Raw genomic sequence first — 23461 nt, forward strand, 5'->3', positions numbered from 1 at the left:
CGCTAACGTTTTTAATTCCTTAGTGTTTCCCGTTATTGTCTTTTCTTGTTTATTTTTTGCTGCTGTCGGACTATCAGACTCAAGTATCGGAGACTTACCGTACATAGAGAACACACTTCGTTACGAAAATAACCTGACTATGTTCCTAACACAAATACGTGTCTCTTATAATTAACGTTAGTTACTTCACCAAAGAATGAAAAATTTCACTTTAAAATGATAACAGTATATGTCCAAATACTTTAGTTTATTGTCCTTTTAGCACGAACACACTTCCGTAACAATGCCCACGTTCATCTAGTCTCCTTTAAAAAAATGTTCAATATGTGTGTGTGTGTGTGTGTGTGAGAGTTCTTAAGGGACCAAACTGCTGAGGTCATCCGTCCCTAGACTTACACAGTACTTAACCTAACTTAAACTAACTTACGCTAAGAACAACACACACACCCATGTCCAAGGGAGGACTCGAACCTCCGGCAGGAGGGGCCACGCAGTCAGTGACACGGCGCTTCAAACCGCACGGCCACTCCGCGCGGCCTAGTCTCCTTTCACAATTATGTTTGTTTCGCATTCACACCGAAGCAACCGTTGTTACATTGTGCTTACACATTAACTAAACGGATAATGACTGATCAAGGAAGTCTTTTCCTTTACGTTCTACTTCAAAAATGGTTCAAATGGCTCTAAGCACTATGGGACTTAACATCTGAAGTCATCAGTCCCCTAGACTTAGAACTACATAAACCTAACTAACCTAAAGACATCACACACATCCATGCCCGAGGCAGGATTCAAACCTGCGACCGTAGCAGCAGCGCGGTTCCGAACTGAAGCGCCTAGAACAGCTCGGCTACATCGATCGGCTACTTTCTACTTACAATCTGTTTCTCCATGACAATTACTGATACTCAAACACGACACTGTATCAATCATAAATCTCTTAACTAATCCTCCGCGCCTTCCTGTGTAATAAATGAATTACTAAAACACTTTTCTTCTCCGAACCAATGTAACACATTCAACTATTAATTCCACTTTCACCAAATTCTGCACATTACTTACTCAACACCGACTCATCTCCAGACGCCAAGACAGCGCGTGACCACTAGCACTGGGGCTGGGAACATTGTTGTCATTATACGGCAAGACAATACTCCCTCATAGAAAAGGCGCGCTCGCTCCGAAAGTTCGAGAAGCCAGCGATAAGTGAGGAGTAGAATATCGATACGTTATGACGTCAAAGACAGCAGTACTCCTTACATGTCAAAGTCCAGAGAGCACATGTTTCCATGACAACTTCTGCCATCTGTAGATGACATACTGAGATCAGTTTTTACGGCAACTGTCAAACCACAGTATGGCACTGTCTGAGAAATTCGGTTGTTTTGTTTTATAAGTAATATGTCGAAGGTGATAGTAACAAAAGCCTGCTGAAATAAAATTAAATTGGTCCCTTCACGTCCGTCTGCGGTACGTTTGATGTCGTCAGTCACGTTGATTAATGCTATTGCTGTGCTATCGTGTATTAGGAAGCCTGTGAGATTCGCAGGGTGATTCACAATTCACGCTACACACTTCTAGAGATTGTAGACGGGACTTAGTTGATCAAGTTTTACATACGAACCCATACCCGGAAACGTCACCCAATGACGCTACAGAGAGTCAAAGTTAGAGGCGCCGACACCTGTGTATGTATGTGTATACAGGATGATTCCGTTATGATAGTAAAAACTTCCTAGGATGATGGAGAAGGATAAATGTATCTATTTGAGGCAAGGGTCCTAGTACCGGAAACGAACGATTCGAAAGTTATAAGCGAAAACCGTTCTGATACCTCTGACAGTGAAATACATGTACTGATATTGTTGTTGCTAAGATTATAAGGTAGGCAACTTTCAGAGGTGGTAGTATGGACCAAAACAAGGGAAAAATTCCAGCAAACATGAGCTCTAAAATGCATACCTGAGGAGCTATGAGCACTTATCCATTTTCGCTACTGTGAAAAGCGTCTCCTTTATTGAGTGAGTGGCCAGAGCTCTTAAGGTATGCAAGGCCGTCTTTGCTACTAGGCACCTCACTTATACTCCACTGGGCTCTTGTGGTGTGTGGAGAAGGGTACATCGTGTACCAGTGTCACTTCACCTCTCCCCCGTCGAACACGGTGCACGTCAAGAGCAACTCCTAGTAGGCCTCCGTATGAGCAAGAATCTCTCTGACTTCATCTTCATAGTTTCTCGCAGGATATGCACTGACGAGGCAAAACATTATGTTCATTTCCCACCGCAAACCTGAATTTTGCCTGGTGGCGTTGCGGGCACGTCACTTGATAAATTCGGGTTTTCCTTGCACGAGGAATTTTGCGACGCGCTAGGTGGGGACAGAGCATTTGGCTTCTGCAGGGACGTGAAACGTAAATACGTTGCGCATCTGTGTTTTCCCAGAAAATGAAACACCAAGCGCATCAAGTATTCACACTGCACATACCGTCTGAGTAGAGTGTTCACGCAAAGTGTTGTTAGTTTAACAGAAGTGATAACATATCGTACACTATTGATGGACAGCGTAGTCGCTTAGGAGATAAGAAAAAGAATCTCCTTGGTTTTCTCCAGACGAACGCGAAGCGCAGAAAAACAGTTATCAATATGTTTTTTTACGCAGCAGAAATTTAACAGTTCGTTTTCGCTAGCACTGAAACGCGCTTGTAGCTTTTTAGCACACTTCGCAGCCGTTTTCCACATGAACTTTACCTGCCTTGCAGCATTGCTTTCCTATAACGTTGTGTACATCGTATAAGCCTAGTCCAGGACCAGTTGACCTGTCACTCCTGACATGAAGCGCTGGCGCACTACACATTGCGATCTGTACGGTAACACCTTCACTATTATGTCACTGTCGAGGGGACGACGCATAAGCCGGCTACGTGTCGCAAAATTCCTGATGCTAGAAATTCCGGCTTTAGGAAAAATCTATAGGTCAAGTGAATACTGACAGGCGAGTCCCATCCCACTACGTCATAAGGAGCACCCACAGGCTGCTTCACAACGACGCTGGTTAGAACGACACTTCCGCAACGCGCCATTTGAATCAGTAATGATGCAATGCGCAGACATGGTCCAGGAATATTAGTTTATACTAAATGCGTTAACACTATACGGAAAACAGAAATTAGTAACTTATACACGACCTAGTCACTTTAATGTAACCACTGCCTTTGTTCGACGTCAACTTGCCATAACCACTCACGGACGGTAGGTAGCTGCACTAGCAATGGAGGGTATATAAAGCGTGTCGGGGGGGGGTCAGAGAACACTGCGGAAACGGAGCGATTTACCCGACGTCCAACAAAACGGCATGATCATTGGCTACCGGTTCAGGGATGGAAGCATTTCCGAAAGGTCGAATTTGGTAAGATGTTCACGTGCCACTGTGGTTACAGTATACCGTGCATGGCAAAATGGCGCTATCCAAAACTGGCGCCGAGGCAACTGTGGCCCACCACGGCCATAGATGACTGGGTAAACGATAGCTGCGGTGATGTGTACAGGCGAATAAACGTGCAACTGATGAGCAACTGACCGCCCAGATGAATCACGAGGCTACCAACAATGTCTCCTCAAAGATCGTTTAGCGAACGTTGCTCCGCATCTGCCTCCGCAATAGAAGCCTGGTTCCTGCACGCAGGCTGCCTGCTGTTCATCGGCGACGAAGGCTGGAATTTGCACGCCACTACCACAACTGGACGTCCATGAGTGGCGACAGGTGGCCTTTTCAGATGAATCACGTTTTATGCTCCATCGGACAGATGACGAGTACGGCGTGTAACGTCTTAAAATAAATACCGAGGGAGAGTTGTGGTCTGCGAAATGTTTCAGTGCCATTCCGTGGGCGATGTAGTCATTCTGCAAGGCACAATGGGTCAACACACGTATGCATCTATACTTGGGGACCATGTCCACCCCTACAAGCAGTTTGTCTTTGCTCGGCACAATGGCATCTATCAGCGGAACAATGTAACGTGTCACGCAGCTCGTTTTGTACGTGAGTGGTTCGGAGAACACCAGGATGAGTTTGCTGTACTCCCCTGACGACCAGACTACTGGGATTTAAACCAAATCGAAAATCTGTGGGACGACCCGAATGGGCTGTTTGCGCCATAGATCCTCAATTGAGAAACGTAGCCCATCTGGCCACGTAACTGTAGTCGGCGTGGCTCCACATACCTGTCGGTACCTTCCAGAACCTCACTGACACTCTTCCTGCACGTTTCGCAGCGGTCCGCACTGCGAAAGATGGTTTTTGGAAAGATGGTCACATTAAAGCAACTGCACAATGAATAACTAACGGAAGAAACAGAATGTACGTAAATATCCGCAAGCTGCACTGCAAGACAAGAAACTGATTAATTATTAGTCGCCCTGTACGGCAGTTGTAGCGGTCTTTCGGGAAAGGCCACTTCTCCACCGCAAGAGCTGCTCGCTGATGTTTACCGGGACAGTACGAAAAATGATTCAAATGGCTCTGAGCGCTATGGGACTCAACATCTGAGGTCATCAGTCCCCTAGAACTTAGAACTACTTAAACCTAACTAACCTAAGGACATCAGACACATCCATGCCCGAGGCAGGATTCGAACCTGCGACCGTAGCGGTCGCACGGTTCTAGACTGAAGCGCCTAGAACCGCTCGGCCACTCCGGCCGGCGGACAGTACGAGCGTCGTTCAATAAACAATGCCCCGTTACTTTTTTTCTCGGACAGTATTTACTGCCGACCGCTGTGGCCGAGCTGTTCTAGGCGCTTCAGTTCGGAACCGCGTGCCTGCTACTGTCGCAGGTTCGAATCCTGCCTCGGTCATGGATGTGTGTGATGTCCTTACGTTAGTTACGTTTAAGTAGTTCTAAGTCTAGGGGACTGATAACCTCAGATGTTAAGTCCCATAGTGCTTAGAGCCATTTGGACCATTTTTGAACAATATTTATTCTTAAGAGTTATAATTTGCTGATAATATCCGTCAATATTTCTTTAAATACTATTTTTCTAGACTCTCTATAACGTTCGGCCAGCATTGTGCGTTGTGTTAGAGTGTGCATTTTAGTAAAATTTCTTGTCCAGTGCTCGTACCCATGCTTGCACCGCATGACTACACTCCCATAATCTTCAAAGCGTGTCCCACGTAGAGAATATTTAAGTGTCCCAAACAAATGAAAGTCCTAGGGGACCTGGTGTGGTTTATAGGGTGGATAAGTGAATGATGTCCAACCCAGTTTAGCGATGAGTTTCCAGATTCTGAGACTTAATTTGTTAGCTTGCATTATGGTGTTGGAGAAAGGTTTATTTCGGATTCTTCTCACACCAGACACGTCGCAAAAGGTTCTTGAGTTTGTTCAGAGTCTTCACATATGCATCTGAGTCAATGAGTAACCATTTTGGTAACACATCCACGAGAATGACACCGTCACTATCCAAAAAAAACTGTCAGCAGAGGGAGCTGCCTTGAATTTTTCTTATTTGTTGTTTGCGAGTGGTGCCACTCCAGTGACTGCATTTTTTTTCTGACTCCAAGTGATGCACCTGTGTTTAATCAGCTCTAACAACCCGTGACAGAAAGACATCACCACTGGCCTCGAACTACTCCAAAAGTTCAGGAAAATGGCTTTATCTTGGAACTTGTGGTCTGTCGAGAGCATTCTTAGAATCTATCGTGACCAAATCTTTGAATTTCAAAGAGTTCCAGTCATTTCACACGTATTTGCAGTGCTCACCGATAGCGGCAGAATCAGCCAACGAGTTGCGATGCGCCTTCTGCACGAATAGTGGCTCCTACACGAATCACCATGTTGGGAACACTTGCTGTGACAGATGACCCGAACATGACTCATCATGAAGCTCAACTTGTGCACTTCCTGACGCTTACTCTCTATACTCATTGGCCAACAGTACTTCCATCAACCGTGTCATTATCATACACTACACACAAACGTTTATGAATTCTGAGTGTCGTATGCAGATACCATTTTTATGGTTCACTACGAGTCTGTCACTTGGCAGAAATGTACGAAGTTTCCCTCAATTGCAGAGAAATATCAAGTTTGAAAAACCTATAATAAAAAATAGGGCATTGATTACTGAAAGACACTAGTAAATAAGTTGGGGAGAGATAAATAGGGAATCATTCTAATGACGATACGGGCTGAAAATGGAGAAATCTACTGATACAAGAGATTCTGACAAAGGACAGATTGATAGGGCTCTGTAGTTAGTTAGTTAGTTGGTAGAGTGTTCCATTGATCAATGATGTGGAACGTGTCAACTGCACAAGAAATGCACATATGAAACAAGATTATATATATATATATATATATATATATATATATATATATATATTCAGTACAGTGTTAATGATTAATATTTCTCTTATTTACCCCATTCCCTTAAATGGCACAACATGCATATACTGTATTTATAGATGTATTTATTCTTATTCAAGAGTTTATCTGTGGTATAGAAGGAGTTCTCAAGGAGATATGATTTCAATTTATTTTTTAAGCTATTACTGCTGTCTCTCGGACATTTTATTTCATCTGGTAATTTGTCAAAAAATTTTACCCCTCTCTGTGCCAAACATGGGTTGAGTAAAGGATAGTGTCTTTCTTTTTTCTGGTACTACAATCATGAATTTCACTGTTGATTTTAAATTGGTCCATGTTGTTGAGAACAAATTTCATTAGTGAGTCAATGTACTGTGAGGCTGTTGGAAGAATTCCCAATCTTTTAAAAAGATGCCTACAAGATGTGCGACTATGAACCCCACACATTATTCTAACTACTTTCTTTTGAGCAGTGAATACTTTTTGTCTAAGTGTTGAGTTACCCCAAAATATTACTCCGTATGACATCATAGAGTGAAAGTATGCAAAGTATGTTAGCTTACTAATTTCTATATCTTCAAAATTGGCAATTATTCTAATTGCAAAAGTTGCTGAACCTAATCGTTTTAGAAGTTCCAAAATATGAATTTTCCAATTAAGATTCTCATCTATATGTACACCCAAAAACTTAGTATGTTCTATCCTGTCTACTGACTTCTGTAGATGTGTTATATTTACTGAAGGAACTGTACTTTTTTTCAGCATAAAATTGGATGTACTGTGTTTTTTCAAAGTTTAGTGCAAGGCCATTTGCCCAAAACCAACTAATGACTTTTCCAAAGACCTTATTTGTATCGTTTTCAATTGTAGTTTCTTTTACTGGATTAATAATGATGCAAACAGTGTCAGTTCAGCTTCTTGTTTCAGATAAGAAGGGAGGTTGTTCACGTATATCAAGAACACAAGGGGACCCATGATTGAACCTTGTGGAACACCTAATGTAATTTCACCCCAGTTAGATGAAGCGACAAACTTATTTAAATCACTAAACCCATGTAAAGAACCTTTTTGTTTCCTATTCTATAGGTACGACTTAAACCACTAACATGCTATTCGATTTATACCATAGTAACGAACATCTCGGAAACGGCGAAAGTGGTTGGCTGTTCGCGTGAAATGGTCTTGAGTATATATCAATACCTCTTGAATAAACGACAAAGTGTTGGACGTCCATACCTCATCACAGAACTCAACGTTCACTATTATCCTCCCCCAAATCACGCACGAAAAGATGTAGGTGGTCCGAAATAATGTTCACGTAGTCAATAGCTTTTATGGTGCCGTCGATTACGACATGGAGTTAGGACAACCCCCCCCCCCCCATTCTGTAAAGAAATATAGTCGGCAATCTGTGGAAGATCAGACACCACAGTACAATCCTGGTGCAGGCACGCGTGTTTCGGAGCACACTGTTGCGAGCACGTTGTTGAAGATACTGCAGTAGACGACTCCTACTTGTTCCCAATTTGACCCAATAATATCATCGATTACTATTGCAGCTGGCATGTGGCCATCGAGACTGGACCGGGGACCAATGGAAATATGAAGTCTGGTCAGATGACTCATGTTTCATGTTACACAAGGTCAATAGTCGTGGCCGGCTACACCGTTACTGAGGCGAACGAGTGCTCGGAACATGCACCATGCCACAGATGCATTCGCCTGGCCTTCCATGGGAACTGTGGTCGTAATCTACGGCACCATAACAGCTGATGACTACGTGAACATTATTTCGGACCACCTACATCCTTTCATCCTTGATATCTTCTCTAACAGCAATGGCATCTTCCAGTAGGATAACTGTCCGTATCGCAGCGCCAGAGTTGTGCTGTAGTGGTTGGAGGAGGATAATAAAGATCGTTGAAGTCTCGATGACCAAAATCGCCTTATCGGATTCCAACATCGGCGTGTAATTTACGGAAGCTATATGATTTGTGCGCAGACATCTGCTGCCAAATACCTCCCAAAACCTACCAAGGACCTGTCGAATCCGTGGCACGCAGAATCGCTGTTGTATTGACTTCCAAAGGTGAACAACATGCTATTAAGCAGGTGGTCGTGATGTTTTTGCTCATCAGTGGAGCAATATATTGATTGACTCCTTCTTGTCACCGACACTCTCGGAATTTTTACAGTAAATCGCAACGTGGTGCACGACGTCTGTCTTACAGAATCTACCGCTGGAGTTGGATTAACCTCTTCACGTTACTTTTGTGTTTACTAAGCGAACTCGTGTCGAAACACGCCATTTTTCTTTGTATCTTCCGTATTGCCTATCTGGCATCGATTGTAGACGAATGGACACTACTCAAGTATCGATCGAACGAAGATTTTGCAGGTAACCTCCTTTGCGTGTGTACTATACACTAACAAAAGTCGTGGAATAGCGATATGTGCATACCGAGATGACGGTAGTATCGCGTGCACAAGGGATAAAAGGGCAGTGCATTGGCTGAGCTGTCTTTTGTACTTAGGTGATTCACGTGAAAGGTTTCCGACGTGATTATGACCGCACCACGGGAATTAATAGATTTTGAACGCAGACTGGTAGTTGGAGCTAGACACAGGGAACATTCCATTTCTGAAATCGTTAGAGAATTCAATATTCCGAGATCCACAGTGTCAAGAGCGTGCCGCGAATACCAATTTTAAGGCATTACCTTTCACAACAGACAACGCAGTGGCCGACGGCCTTCACTTTATAACAGAGAGCAGCAGCGTTTAAGTAGAGTTGTCAGTGTTTACAAACAAGCAACACTGCGTGAAATAACCGCAGAAATCAATGCGGAACATACGACGAACGTATCCGTTAGGACAGTGTTGTGAAATTTGCCATTAATGGGCTATGGCAACAGAGGACGGACGCGAGTGCCTATGCTAACAGCACGACATCGCCTGCAGTGCCTCTCCTTAGCTCGTTAGCTCGTGACCATATCGGTCGGACCCTACACAACTGGGAACCATGGCCCAGTCGGATGAGTCCCGATTTCAGTTGGTAAGAGCTGATGGCAGGATTCGAGTGTGGCTCAAACACCATGAAGCCATGGACCCAAATTGTCAACAAGACACTGTGCAAGCTATGTGGTGTGGTCTGCGTTTACATGGAATCGAATGGGTCCTCTGGTCCAATTGAAACGATTATTGACTGCAGATTGTCATGTTCGGCTACTTGGAGACCATTTGCAGGCCGGTCGGTGTTTGCCGAGCGGCTCTAGGCGCTACAGTCTGGAACCACGCGACCGCCGCAGTCGCAGGTTCGAATCCTGCCTCGGGCATGGATGTGTGTGTTGTCCTTAGGTTAGTTAGGTTTAAGTAGTTCTAAGTTCTAGGGGACTGATGACCTCAGATGTTAGGTCCCATAGTGCTCAGAGCCATTTGAATCATTTTTGAACCATTTCCAGCCACTCTTGGTATTCTTGTTCGCAAAAAACGATGTAATTGTCACCGGGCCACGGTTGTTCGCGCCTGGTTTGAAAAACATTCTGGAGAATTGGAGTTAATCATTTGACCACACAGATCACCCAGCATGAGTCCCATGGAGTTTTTGTGCGACATAATCGAGAGCTCAGTTCTTGCACAAAATCCTGTTCCGGCAAACCCTTTTGCAGTTATGGGCGAGTATAGAGGCAGCTTGGCTCAGTATTTCTGCAGGGGACTTCCAATGACTTATTGAGTCCATGCCACGCCGATTGCTGCCATACATCTGGAAAAAGGAGATTGGTTACGATATTAGGAGGTATCCCATGACTTTTTTCACCTCCCTGTACTTTGTATGGGCTCTAGTGATGACTCTGATTATGGTGTATGGTTTTCCGACAACTAGGTTTCTGTGGTTGGCCCATTTTAAATCGCACGGTACGCATACTCCAAGGTTATCAATTGGTGCGGCTGTTTTCAGTTCGGCGATCGTGGCATCAAACAATAATAATCCCCTTAAGTCTTCTGCAGACGGAAATTTTAACGGTAGGTCTGTGTATTTGTCTTTCATAAAGATAACATGCTCGTATTCACACACGAGCGAAGCGGATGCTGATTGAAAAGATTATACAGAATAAATTTAGTGTTGTTTGTAGCCTGGAGGAAACTGCCAGGAGGCTCATTAGCTGTGAGTGCTCTGAGGCTCTAGCAGCGCTCGCTAGCTTAGCCGTCAACTGAGTAACTGGGCAGCGGTAGCAGCGTCAGCTGTCGTATCGCGTAGAGCACTGCCGGGACTGCGTGGGCGTCAGCGGGCGGCCGGCCACAGCACGTTCGTGTGGGTGCCACAGCGCCGGCAGCTATCTGACACCTCCCCTCCCCTCCCCACCCCCACACGCCACCACTCTGGCTTCTGTTGAGGACCTGCTGGTGCAGCATTACATTCTCTTCTCTGACGATAGTGCAGTCCCAACTGACCGTGCCACTCCTTCCACGTTACGCGACAACAGATCGAGCATGAAGATATTTTTATTCATTTATACATGTATTTACTTACTTATTGATTCATTTAACATGGTAAGATTAGGACAATCAAGCCCTCTTTTCCAGCCAACCATCCTACATACAGGGTGATTATAATTAATGTTCCGGTTTCAAACTGCTGTAAAAAAAGAATTTCTGCTCAGAATCACGTCAAATTTGAACGGAATATAATCGAAGATGGAGGAAACGTTTTGAAAACAAAACAAATTAACGAACGATTTCCCAGTTATGGCGCTGCAAGCGTCATACTGGACATTGATTCGTCCACAAATGACAGATAAACTGCAATACGATGTCTATGGTTTGAGTTGCACATTAAACCAACCGCATAGTGCAATTTGCATGACCGCACACGGTTGGTAGTAAATAAATGAGGCATTGTTAGTTAGGTAAGCCCATCCACCATGGCAAGGTCGTACCACATCGGACGGAAACAATCGGCTTTGAACTGTCTTGAAGCCAAAAACAAATAAAAAGCAAGAATAACATCGATTTTTAATTGTCCTGAAGCCAAAAATCGCATAAAAAAACAACAATGACATCGGTTTTTAACTACCGTGTGACTAGAGCAAGACATGTTTTATATGCTGTTCAGCGTTTTCTGCCAATAATTGAAATCAAGAAACAGCATGTTCTACAACATATAGAAGTGTCTTTGGGGTCACGTTCCGAATGCGATGTGCAATGCGTGCCTTCAGTTCAGCTACGTTTGTAATCGAAACACTGAAAACAGCATCTTTCAGATGACTCCACAGGCAGAATCCACACGGATTAAGACCAGGTGATCTGGACCGCCAGACTGCACGGAACTGACAGCTAATAATTCTAGCATTTCCAAAATGTCTCTACAGCAGGTGCTTCACTGGCTATGCAATGTACAGAGAAATGCCATCCTGCATAAAAATGAACCTAACTACCTATCCACGCTGTTGAATAATTGGAATGTAGTTGGTGCGCAAAAGTCTCTCATAGCGTTTACCAGCATGTAACACGGTCCGCAGGACCCATCTCCTCGAAAGAACATGGTCCTGCAATAAACGAAAGCATCAACACGCACCACACATTTACCTTTGCGGAATGAAGCGATATTGGTTGAGGTGCGAGTGGATTTCCCGTTGCCCATATTCTGCAATATTGTGTATTAACATGTCCTTGGAGATGTAAATGGGCTTCCTCTATCCACAGAATGTTCCATGGCCATGCATTGTCCACTTCTATCAGAGCAAGAAATATTGCTCTATAACACAGAGACCTATCAATATTTTCTATGAAATTCAGAAATTCCTTCACAGAATCAGTTGGGTTGTGAATGACTTCCCATTGCAATGATTCTGAACGTCGTCTCTTTCATGTAGAGATTTTTGTAAACAACCCTAATGGCCTATCTAAAGTATTCTCTTGCACAAAATTCCCTCATACACTCTTTACCACTCTTACACTGTGGCCCATTCAAAAGTTCATTTTGTAATGTCACTTGTTTAGCCCTGAAGCCAACAAAGTGCTCTGTGTGCCGATTACCCCATTCTGAGCTCCTACCTAATTTCGTCTTTACAAATTTAATTTTACCAATCTCCCTCGTGCCATCACCAAAATTACCTTCACATTACAGCCAATAAGTCCACTGCTTGGAACGTCCCCTCTCCACTGAATGGTTTTGCACATAACCTTTGCCTCATAGGATACCTCATCATTAAATGTCCTTGTCCAACTGCTGGATTACTTATTAATTCTTTCAGTGCATTTATCTACTTTTCTCTCTCGCTCCCTTCCTCATCTAACTGTTTATCATTATTCTTTACACTTTTACAACATTCAGAAACGCCTACATTCACAGCTTTAAGCTCTGCATTTGTTTGTAATCCACAGTCTTTACATTTTTGTTCTTGTGCCTCAATTCGTCCCACAATATGACCCTCTACAGCTTCCACCTTGGCTACCAATTCCTTTCCGACTTCATCAACTCTGAAACTAGCTCCATGGATCAGTTTAGTATTATTTTCAATTTTATTTGTAATTTAAAAGAATTTAACCTCTAGCTGGTCAATTTTTCAACCCATTGAACCAACCTTGCCATGAGGCTTCGACTTCATTACAGTTTTCGTCCATCTCAGATTCCACCTTTTATAACTTCTTATTAAGAGCGTAAAAAAAAAAAAAAATACACACACACACAGTTGACATACTGCTACCTGACCTATTTCTATCTTTGCCATACTAGGGCTACGAGAATCATTCCCTGCGCACTATGACATCCAGTCACTTTGGAAATTATCAGTTTCATCGACCATGGCAGATGATCAGAAAACACGTTTAAAACCCAGCCGCTCACTGTACTTAATTTGTGTTTCCCGCCGACGTACACCGCCTCTGCTGCTCCGCATTTGGTCAGATGCCGATGCGATATCGCCAGCGACGTGGGCTGCCGTTTGCCACGTGTGACGCCGCTTTGAAAACGCTGTCTCTGCTGCTCGGTCTGCTTAGAAAACGCCACCGCTGCTGCGCGGTGATGCTGCACACGTGGACTGCTGTGCTGGCCACATGCCATGTTGTCGTCTGCTGTTGCTGTTGTTCCTAACACGTGCTATCAAGCCTAGCCAGTGCACTAAAATGCGCAGCGATTGGTACACTATACAAGAAACACGTGGGCCCCCAAGCTGACTGTTCACCACCAATGTTTGGAACGTCTACTGGGACAACCAAGTACAGTCCTACTCCAGAAAAGGTAATTCGTTTACGATGTTACTCTGGGACTCTTTCTCCCCTCTTCGGTCATGTGTCACTTCCGAGATAATTTTCACGACGCTATAGAACGTGCCAACGAGAACGGGCAATGTGCAGGCTATAACTCTTAGCAAGGCTCGCTATTGTCAGCAGGGGCTGTCCGTACACTGACATTCTAAAGCCCAAACGTTTTAACAGAATACTGGACATCGCAGTAAGATAAGTTATCGTAATTAACTATTTGAATTATGACTAGAATTGCTGATAAAATCCCGAAGGACAAAAATATGACCTGAACAAGATTGTTTTTGTATCTTGAATAAAACACTTATTTTAAAATTGCATCATATATGCGGATGGTGGTACACACAAATCAACTCAGTGAATGTCTGTTCATCGTTTTAAACAGCATGAGGATTCATAACCACTACATGAAGCAGGAGCATTTGCAGCAAATAGCAAGCGCTACTTCAGTACGTACATAAGCGCAGTAAACAGGTGCAAATCATAATGATCTCTCAACGTTCTTTAGCCTGACACAAACCTTCCCAGCGATTCTAGATCGCATCCCCATCGATGTTGTTGTTGTTGTTGTGGTCTTCAGTCCTGAGACTGGTTTGATGCAGCTCTCCATGCTAATTTACCCTGTGCAAGCTCCTTCATCTCCCAGTACCTACTGCAACCTACATCCTACTGAATCTGCTTAGTGTATTCATCTCTTGGTCTCCCTCTACGATTTTTACCCTCCACGCTGCCCTCCAATGCTAAATTTGTGATCCCTTGATGCCTCAGGATATGTCCTACCAACCGATCCCTTCTTCTAGCCAAGTTGTGCCACAAACTTCTCTTCTCCCCAATCCTATTCAATACTTCCTCATTAGTTACGTGATCTACCGGCCTAGTCTTCAACATTCTTCTGTAGCACCACATTTCGAAAGCTTCTATTCTCTTCTTGTCCAAACTATTTATTGTCCACGTTTCACTTCCATACATGGCTACACTCCATACAAATACTTTCAGAAACGACTTCCTGACACTTAAATCAATACTCGATGTTAACAAATTTCTCTTCTTCAGAAACGCTTTCCTTGCCATTGCCAGTCTACATTTTATATCCCCTCTACTTCGACCATCATCAGTTATTTTGCTCCCCAAATAGCAAAACTCCTTTACTACTTTAAGTGTCTCATCGATATTATCACCACTAATTCTATCCATGTCCAACACTGTTAAAGAAAGCAAAACTTTACAAGTTTACAGCTGCAAGACTAAACAAATGAAAGTGTTGTTCGTGCATGCGAGATCGTGTCACGTATTAAATCGACTACAGAGTGAGAAACCAGACCCCAGATATCCACACGCTACCAGAATTATTCTAAGTCCCTCCATCACAGTGTGAAGTATTCACGGAACACACGCCGCCGAGAACGACAGAAGACTCCAGCTCCACGACGATAAACTCAAGGATCTTGTGCACTGTTGTGCACGCTCATCTAAAAGCTCGCTCATGTGACCACTACTTGAATCAATGTCGATATTATTATCCCGACTGCCCTCCAGAATTTATACAGTCCTTTCATACAAATACCGGGTCATCAAAAAGTCAGTATAAATTTGAAAACTTAATAAACCACGGAATAATGTAGATAGAGAGGTAAAAATTGACACATATGCTTGGAATGACATGGGGTTTTATTAGAACAAAAAAAACAAAGTTCACAAAATGTCCGACAGATGGTGCTGGACAGCAAAAGTCAGTGATTGCGCATGACAATCGTGTATAAAAGGAGCTGTAATGAGAGAGAGAATCAGATACGCCAGCAGTCGCAGCATGTTGACGTTACCTGAAAAGACGCTTTTAGTGAAGCTGTATTATCAGAATGGGGAATGTGCTAGTTCAGCGTTACGATCCTATCGCCATAGGAAGGGGATTTGAACGGGTAAAGGTCCGTTGACAAATGCAGCTGTGGCGAGAATGACGTCGAAGTTCGAAGCCACGGGTTGTTTAGACGATAGACCCCGTAGTGACCGACCGATCACAAGGCGTAATGCTGCTGCGACTGTTCAGGATGAAATGGAGACTGTAGCGGGTTCGTTTACGCACGGGAAAGTCAGCGCTCGTGCAGTCACACCGGCATTCCATACACTACTGTTTGGTTGGCACTTAGGCGTTCCCTCCGATGCTATCCGTACAAAATCCATCGGCATCATGAACTGTTACCTGGCGATTTAGTGAAGCGGAGGGCGTTTGCGGTGTCGGCGTTTCAAAAGATGGCGGAAGGTGACGATTGGTTGAGTAACGTGTTGTGGACAGGCGAAGCTCATTTCACGCTCCGAGGGTCTGTCAACGCCCACAACTGCAGAATTTGGGCTACCAAAAACCCTATAACTGTCGTGGAAACTCCACTGCACGACGAGAAAGTCACGGTATGGGTTGGAGTTACCACATCTACCGTTATCGGGCATTTTTTCTTCGAGGAAATGCGTGATTCATGGTTTGTAACTGCTACCGTGACGGGTGAGAGGTACGGCGATATGTTACAGAATCGCGTCATCCCCACCCTGGCTGATAAACACCTGCTGGAAAATATGATGTTTATGCAGGATGGCGCTCCACCCTATATTGATAGACGCGTGAAAGCTCTCTAGCGCGCGTCGTTTGGTGATGATCGTGTTCTCAGCCGCCACTTTCGTCATGCTTGGCCTCCCAGGTCCCCAGACCTCAGTCCGTACGATTATTGGCTTTGGGGTTACCTCAAGTCGCAAGTGTATCGTGATCGACCGACATTGCTAGGGATGCTGAAAGACAACATCCGACGCCAATGACTCACCATAACTCCGGATATGCTTTACAGTGCTGTTCACAACATTATTCCTCGACTACAGCTATTGTTGAGGAATGATGGTGGACATACTCAGCGTTTTCTGTAAAGAACATCATCTTTGCTTTGTCTTACTTTGTCATGTTAATTATTGCTATTCTGATCAGATAAAGCGCCATCTGTAGGATATTTTTTGAACTTTTGTATTTTTCTGGTTCTGATAAAACCCCATGTCATTCCAAGCGTGTGCATCAATTTGTACCTCTCTATCTACATTATTCCGTGATTTATTCAGTTTTCAAATTGATACTGATGTTTTGATTACCCGGTACATTTGATATAATATTTAGTAATTCTGTGCAGTCAGTTTCGTGACCTTTTAATTGAACATTTATGACTGTTTCACGAGTTTCAGATAAATCTTATACATATGCTTCGCTACATCTAGCGCTTAGTCACAACTTCCAACTTACATATTTCTGTGTCTCACACATATAAATAAATAAACATCGAAAATTAGTAGATTATTCAAAGACATACTCACGCTGATAATATATTCATGTATTTGAGGAGAATTTCGTGGTTCTGGCACCATTTATATTCAATCGCCTTAATTGTTTATAACACTTTATATATTGGTTTAACTGAAAAAGAAATGAGTTCATTTTGTTGCTAGCATTATACACCTTCATCTGGTGTACCGTGAGTGTGACTTTCATAATGAGTTCAGTTCTTAAATTTATTGCAACAGTTATAAGATCTGTTACTGCTTTTTTTCTGTGATGCTTGAAAGGCATTTTACGTATTTTTCATTGAAATTATATTAGTGACGATATTTCAAAATACAGACCTCCGTCTTCGCTCAATGAAAAACTACGCACTGAAACACACACCTCTTTCTGCCTGGGAAAACCACGATAATCACTGGGCCTCATAGCTTGATAGCCACTACCTGTGTTTAGCGCTCGGCCATCTCAGCTCGCCCGTCACAGTCCAGTTGATGCTGGCCCACAGCCGACCTGTCAGATTGAGTCCGCCCTGCGCTAGTCGAACCAGCTGTTTGTAATGTTGCAGTGACTTGGTGAGTGATGATATTACACTCAAAACAGTGACTACGATGTATTTAACTGATAACTGACTGCCAAAGTTGTGTGTGTGCAGTGTGTATTGTTTCTCTGTTTCACATGTCTTAAATGAATCACAAAAACATTTTTCAAAGACAGTATTATCACAATATTAAGGACAACTAAATTAAAAAAGAAATCTAATCCATATTTATGTATATCAATGTAATAATATGTTGATCTGTGTTTTCATGTACGTACACTACTGGCCATTAAAATTGCTACACCACGAAGATGACGTGCTACAGCGCGAAATTTAACCGTCAGGGAGAAGATGCTGTGATATGCAAATGATTAGCTTTTCAGAGCATTCACACAAGGTTGCGCCGGTGGCGACACCTACAACGTGCTGACATGAGGAAAGTTTCAAACCGATTTCTCATGCACAAACAGCAGTTGACCAGCATTGCCTGGTGAAACGTTGCTGTGATGCCTCGTGTAAGGAGGAGAAATGCGTACCATCACGTTTCCGACTTTGATAAAGGTCGGATTGTAGCCTGTCGCGATTGCGGTTTATCGTATCGCGACATTGCTGCTCGTGTTGGTCGAGATCCAATGACTGTTAGCAGAATATGGAATCGGCGGGTTCAGGAGGGTAATACGGAACGCCGTGCTGGATCCCAACGGCCTCGTATCACTAGCTGTCGAGATGACAGGCATCTTATCCGCGTGGCTGTAACGGATCGTGCAGCCACGTCTCGATCTCTGAGTCAACAGATGGGGACGTTTGCTAGACAACAACCATCTGCACGAACAGTTCGACCACGTTTGCAGCAGCATGGACTATCAACTCGGAGACCATGGCTGCGGCTACCCTTGACGTTGCATCACAGAGAGGAGCGCCTGCGATGGTGTACTCAACAACGAACTTGGGTGCATGAATGGCAAAAGGTCATTTTTTCGGATGAATCCAGGTTCTGTTTACAGCATCATGATGATCGCATCCGTGTTTGGCGACATCGCGGTGAACGCACATTGGAAGCTTGTATTCGTCATCGCCATACTGGCGTATCACCCCGCCTGATGGTATGGGGTGCCATTGGTTACACGTCTCGGTCACCTCTTGTTCGCATTGACGGCACTTTGCACAGTGGACGTTACATTTCAGGTGTGTTACGACCCGTGTCTCTACCCTTCATTCGATCCCTGCGAAACTCTACATTTCAGCAGGATAATGCACGACCGCATGTTGCAGGTTCTGTACGGGCCTTTCTGGATACAGAAAATGTTCGACTGCTGCCCTGGCCAGCACATTCTCCAGATCTCTCACCAATTGAAAACACCTGGTCAATGGTGGCCGAGCAACTGGCTCGTCACAATACGCCAGTCACTACTCTTGATGAACCGCGGTATCGTGTTGAAGCTGCATGGGCAGCTGTACCTGTACACGCCATCCATGCTCTGTTTGACTCAATGCCCAGGCGTATCAAGGGCGTTATTACGGTCAGAGGTGGTTGTTCTGGGTACTGATTTCTCAGGATCTATGCACCCAGCCGGCCGGAGTGGCCGTGCGGTTCTGGGCGCTACAGTCTGGAACCGAGCGATCGCTACGGTCGCAGGTTCGAATCCTGCCTCGTGCATGGATGTGTGTGATGTCCTTAGGTTAGTAAGGTTTAATTAGTTCTAAGTTCTAGGCGACTGATGATCTCAGAAGTTAAGTTGCATAGTGCTCAGAGCCAATTGAACCATTTCTATGCACCCATATTGCGTGAAAACGTAATCACATGTCAGTTCTAGTATAATATATTTGTCCAATGAATCCCCGTTTATCATCTGCATTTCTTCTTGATGTAGCAATTTTAATAGCCAGTAGTGTATACACTAATGAGCCAAAACATTATGACCATCTATATATGAAGACAGTAACTTGTTTTCGAAAGAAAAGTTACTGTTGATGACCGTGCAGCTTTACCCTGGAATAAATGATGACTAACTAACAACCTCAGCTGCCCACACGTGTTGCTGGGCGGGAAAATGTCTATAAGGTACAATACATATGTAGAATTGTGGACAGTTGGGAATGAGAGTCTCACGGGAAGCGTGCAAGGGATAAGTCCCTGCAGTCACGCTATTCATCTGTGTCCTCGGTGGCTCAGATGGAACAGTCTGCCTTCGGCAGGGCAACATAGCGGACGCGTACGTGTTGACTTCGTGCGGAGCGCGAGCTCGCCTTGTTTACATTCTGACGGCCGTTGCTCAAGTGCCGGCTTACCTTGTACGATCCATGGCGAACTGTTACCGTAAATCAACACTCCGATTTACTTTCTGCAACGATTATGCCCGACCCAAAGCACTTGAGGTGGAGCGTTTTCTGCGAGAGGAAGTGAAGATCCCGGCGACCGATATTATCGGCATACATTTGTCCATCGTGAGCAGCACGGTCTATGTGAAAATCATTAACGACGCGGCGTGCGAACGCATACTACGTGAGACCAAACAGGGGCTCCGCTTCTGTCACGCTGATGGCAATGTGGGGGAGGTAACCGTCGACCACGCAGGCTTAGGTATGCGAACGATACGCATTTTCGAATTGCCATTCGAACTTCCTTCTGAGGAAGTCGTCGCGGCACTACGCCCATACGGCACAGTCCATGGCCACACTGCGGAGAAGTAGACACAGTTTCGGACGTATCCTGTCCTAAACGGGGTCCGACAGGTCACCATTGATCTCCGAAGCCACGTCCCGTCCTACTTACAGATCGGCGGATGCCGTGCAATAATTATATACGACGGCCAGCCTCGGACCTGTTCCGGGTGCGGCAAAGAAGGCCACCTTAGATCCGAATGACTACAACGGCGTATTACGCAACTTCCAGCTGCCGAAGAACCACCCACGTCGCAACCTACAGTGCTACCGGTGACCTATGCCGCTGCTCTAGCTTCTCCTACCGCTTTGCAACGTCGCCCGGCCACCACAAACGACGCCACCAACGAGCCCGACCAGACTCCGACGGAGAGCGCCTCGGACGGCCCGCCGCCTCGGCCGGCCATCGACGCCGCTCCGAAGATGCCGGCGCAACCAGACGCTGACCCCGACCTCGGAAACACGATGGAGATCGACTCGCTCATCGTTCCTACAGCGGCCTTTCTGCCAGAACGACGCGACTCCCTTCCGTCGTCGGACACGGAGGGTCGCACAAGGAAACATCGTTCTCCGAAACGTCGCAAGCGAAGACGTCGCACCGTTTCCGGCCAAGAGGAGACGTTACAAGTCGAGGAGGACGCAACCGTCGACCAGCACGAGGCCTCAGAACCCGCTACTGCTGACGAAGACGTCATGAGCGCGGAGACATCTATCGGTGTGCCTGCGCCCCGTGCTGACGCTGAACTAAATCATGAACGTATCACAGGCGACACTACACCACGCACAATTACAACATCTTCTGCGGACAAAATGGAAGATACACCAGTTTCCGCTTCCACGGCGTGGCACGAGGAGGAGGTCAAGGAGCAGGACCCGTTACGGGACCCTGCGCCGTCACGGCCGCACCACTAACCATACTCTCCCCAGACTCCCCTGCGGGCCAGCGGGATAACGTTCCGCTGCGACGCCCACACCCTTGCGCGGACGGCGGAGTGGACCAGCCTCCAGCAATCCGGCACCAGGCCTACCGGATAGCAACCATCAATACCAATAACACCCGTTCCAGGGTGAAAATCCGCCTTATGAAGGAGATGTTCTGGGCTTCGGATATTGATTTCGCCCTTCTGCAGGAAGTTCACTTGGCTAGTCTCCCAGATATCAATGGCTATACCGCCCACGCCTCCGCGAGTGATCCTGTGGGCTGCCGGATGGCCATCTACGTCCGCCACGGGATTTCTGTGACCGATGTCGCCTTCCTTCCATCAGCTCGGGGCATGGCACTCACTGCCATGGGGACACGCATCATTAATGTCTACGCTCCCTCAGGCACCGACCGACGGCATTAAAGAGCCCAGTTTTATTCCGAGGAAATCGCTCCCCTGTTTTTAGGGCGTTATGACCATTGCCTACTAGGAGGTGATTATAACTGCGTTCTGCATCCTAAAGATCAGATTCCACACTATACTACATGCCAGGAGCTACGTATAGTGGTGCGAGACCTCCTGCTTCACGATACCTGGGAAGTTCAACACGGCGACCTTTCTGGCCATACCTTTCTTACAAGTCATTCCGCAAGCCGACTAGACAGGATATATGTCTCACAAACTCTTAGATCTCCGATACGGGGCGCCGAATGCTGGCCGCTGGCCTTTTCCGACCATTGCGCTTACATCTGTACGGTCCTCCTTCCACCGCAATCAGTATGGCGCAGCCGTGCGCCATGGAAACTCAATACCTCACACTTGCATGACCTGGCGTGTCGCCAACAAGTCACTGAAACGTGGACAGCCTGCGAACGACGCCTTCCCCGCTACCACTCGACATTGAAATGGTGGTTGGGCTGCGCCAAGCCGGCGATCCGGAGGACACTGATGAGATACAGGAAGGACATGGCCGACTGGCATCGCACCACTGTTGACATCTATTACGCGATTCTCCGAGATCTGGACGCTCAACCGCCAACCCCGGACAACCAGTTGGAACGGCAAAGAACTAAGGCGAAGATAATTGCGCTGGCACGCCGGAAACTGCAAGAGGTCGTGATACGGACGCGGCGCCACGATCACGCGGATTTAGAAATTCCATCCATGCATCATATAGTGTCCGACAAACGAAGGCGTCGTCGGCAGATCATCAGCACTCTGACCACGCTTCATGGAACGCAGGTGACCACTCAGAATGACATCGTCCACGCATTCGTCGAGCACTACCGTCGTACTTATAGTGAAGAAGACGCTGAAACTGCAGCAGACGACTCTATTTTGCATTACGTCACGCGCACCCTCCCCCACACGGAGGCGAATGCTTTGACAGTGGCGGTCACGCTAGATGAAGTCAACAACGCAATCGCCAAGGGTGCAGTCAACAGATCGCCCGGCATTGACGGCTTACCGATTGAGTTTTACCGTACCTTTCGGGACCTCATGGCACCACGGTGAACGACTATGTATCAAGAACTGACGACATTTGGCCAAGCAATCCCACCCGCCTTTGCTGAGGGCATCATCATACCAGTCCACAAACCAGCCCGTGGTTCGATGGTCACGAGTTACAGACCGCTCACCCTACTCAATGCCGATTACAAGATTTTCGCGCGCTTACTGCCAATGCGGCTCCGAACAACACTCCCTCATATCCTCTCGCCAGAGCCAACGACGCCTGGCGGACAGGTTAACATACAGACTGCCACAGGGGAATGCCGCGACTTAATTGCGATAGCGGCGGCCTGCAGACTCCGGGCAGCGGTCGTCGCTATAGACTTCGACAGCGCCTTCGATAAAGTGCGTCATCGTTTCCTGTTTTCGGTGGCAGCCCGAATGGGCATCCCCCCTCCGTTTCTCGACGTCATCCGGCGTTTTACGACAGTGCCAGTTCACGTATCCAAGTCAATGGACGTTTAGCAGGGCCGGTACCTATCTGCCGTTCGATGCGACAGGGGTGCCCCCTCTCTACCCTCCTGTATGCCATTGCCCTTGAGCCCCTTATTGGTGGCTTGACGACCAAGCTCTCTGGCCTCACCCTACGCCAACACACTTTTCGCTGTCGGGCATATGCTGATGACCTCCTCCTCCTCATTCGCTCCGGCTCTGAGATTCGGGAAGCCCTCGAATTGATTACCCGTTATGGGGCTGCCGCTGGCAGTGCCATGAATGTCGCCAAATGCACATTGGACGAGGCCTCCAGGAGGGTGAAGTGGCACCCCTGCCGCTTGTGCGGACTTTCCGGTACCTGGGCATTACCTTTACCCCCACGGTCACACGCACAGCGGCAACGAATTTCCGTCGCCTGTTACACGTCATCCGCAACGACGTCCGCCAGAACCTCTT

Source organism: Schistocerca piceifrons, chromosome X (genome assembly GCF_021461385.2).
Source record: "Schistocerca piceifrons isolate TAMUIC-IGC-003096 chromosome X, iqSchPice1.1, whole genome shotgun sequence".
Lineage (NCBI taxonomy): Eukaryota > Metazoa > Arthropoda > Insecta > Orthoptera > Acrididae > Schistocerca > Schistocerca piceifrons.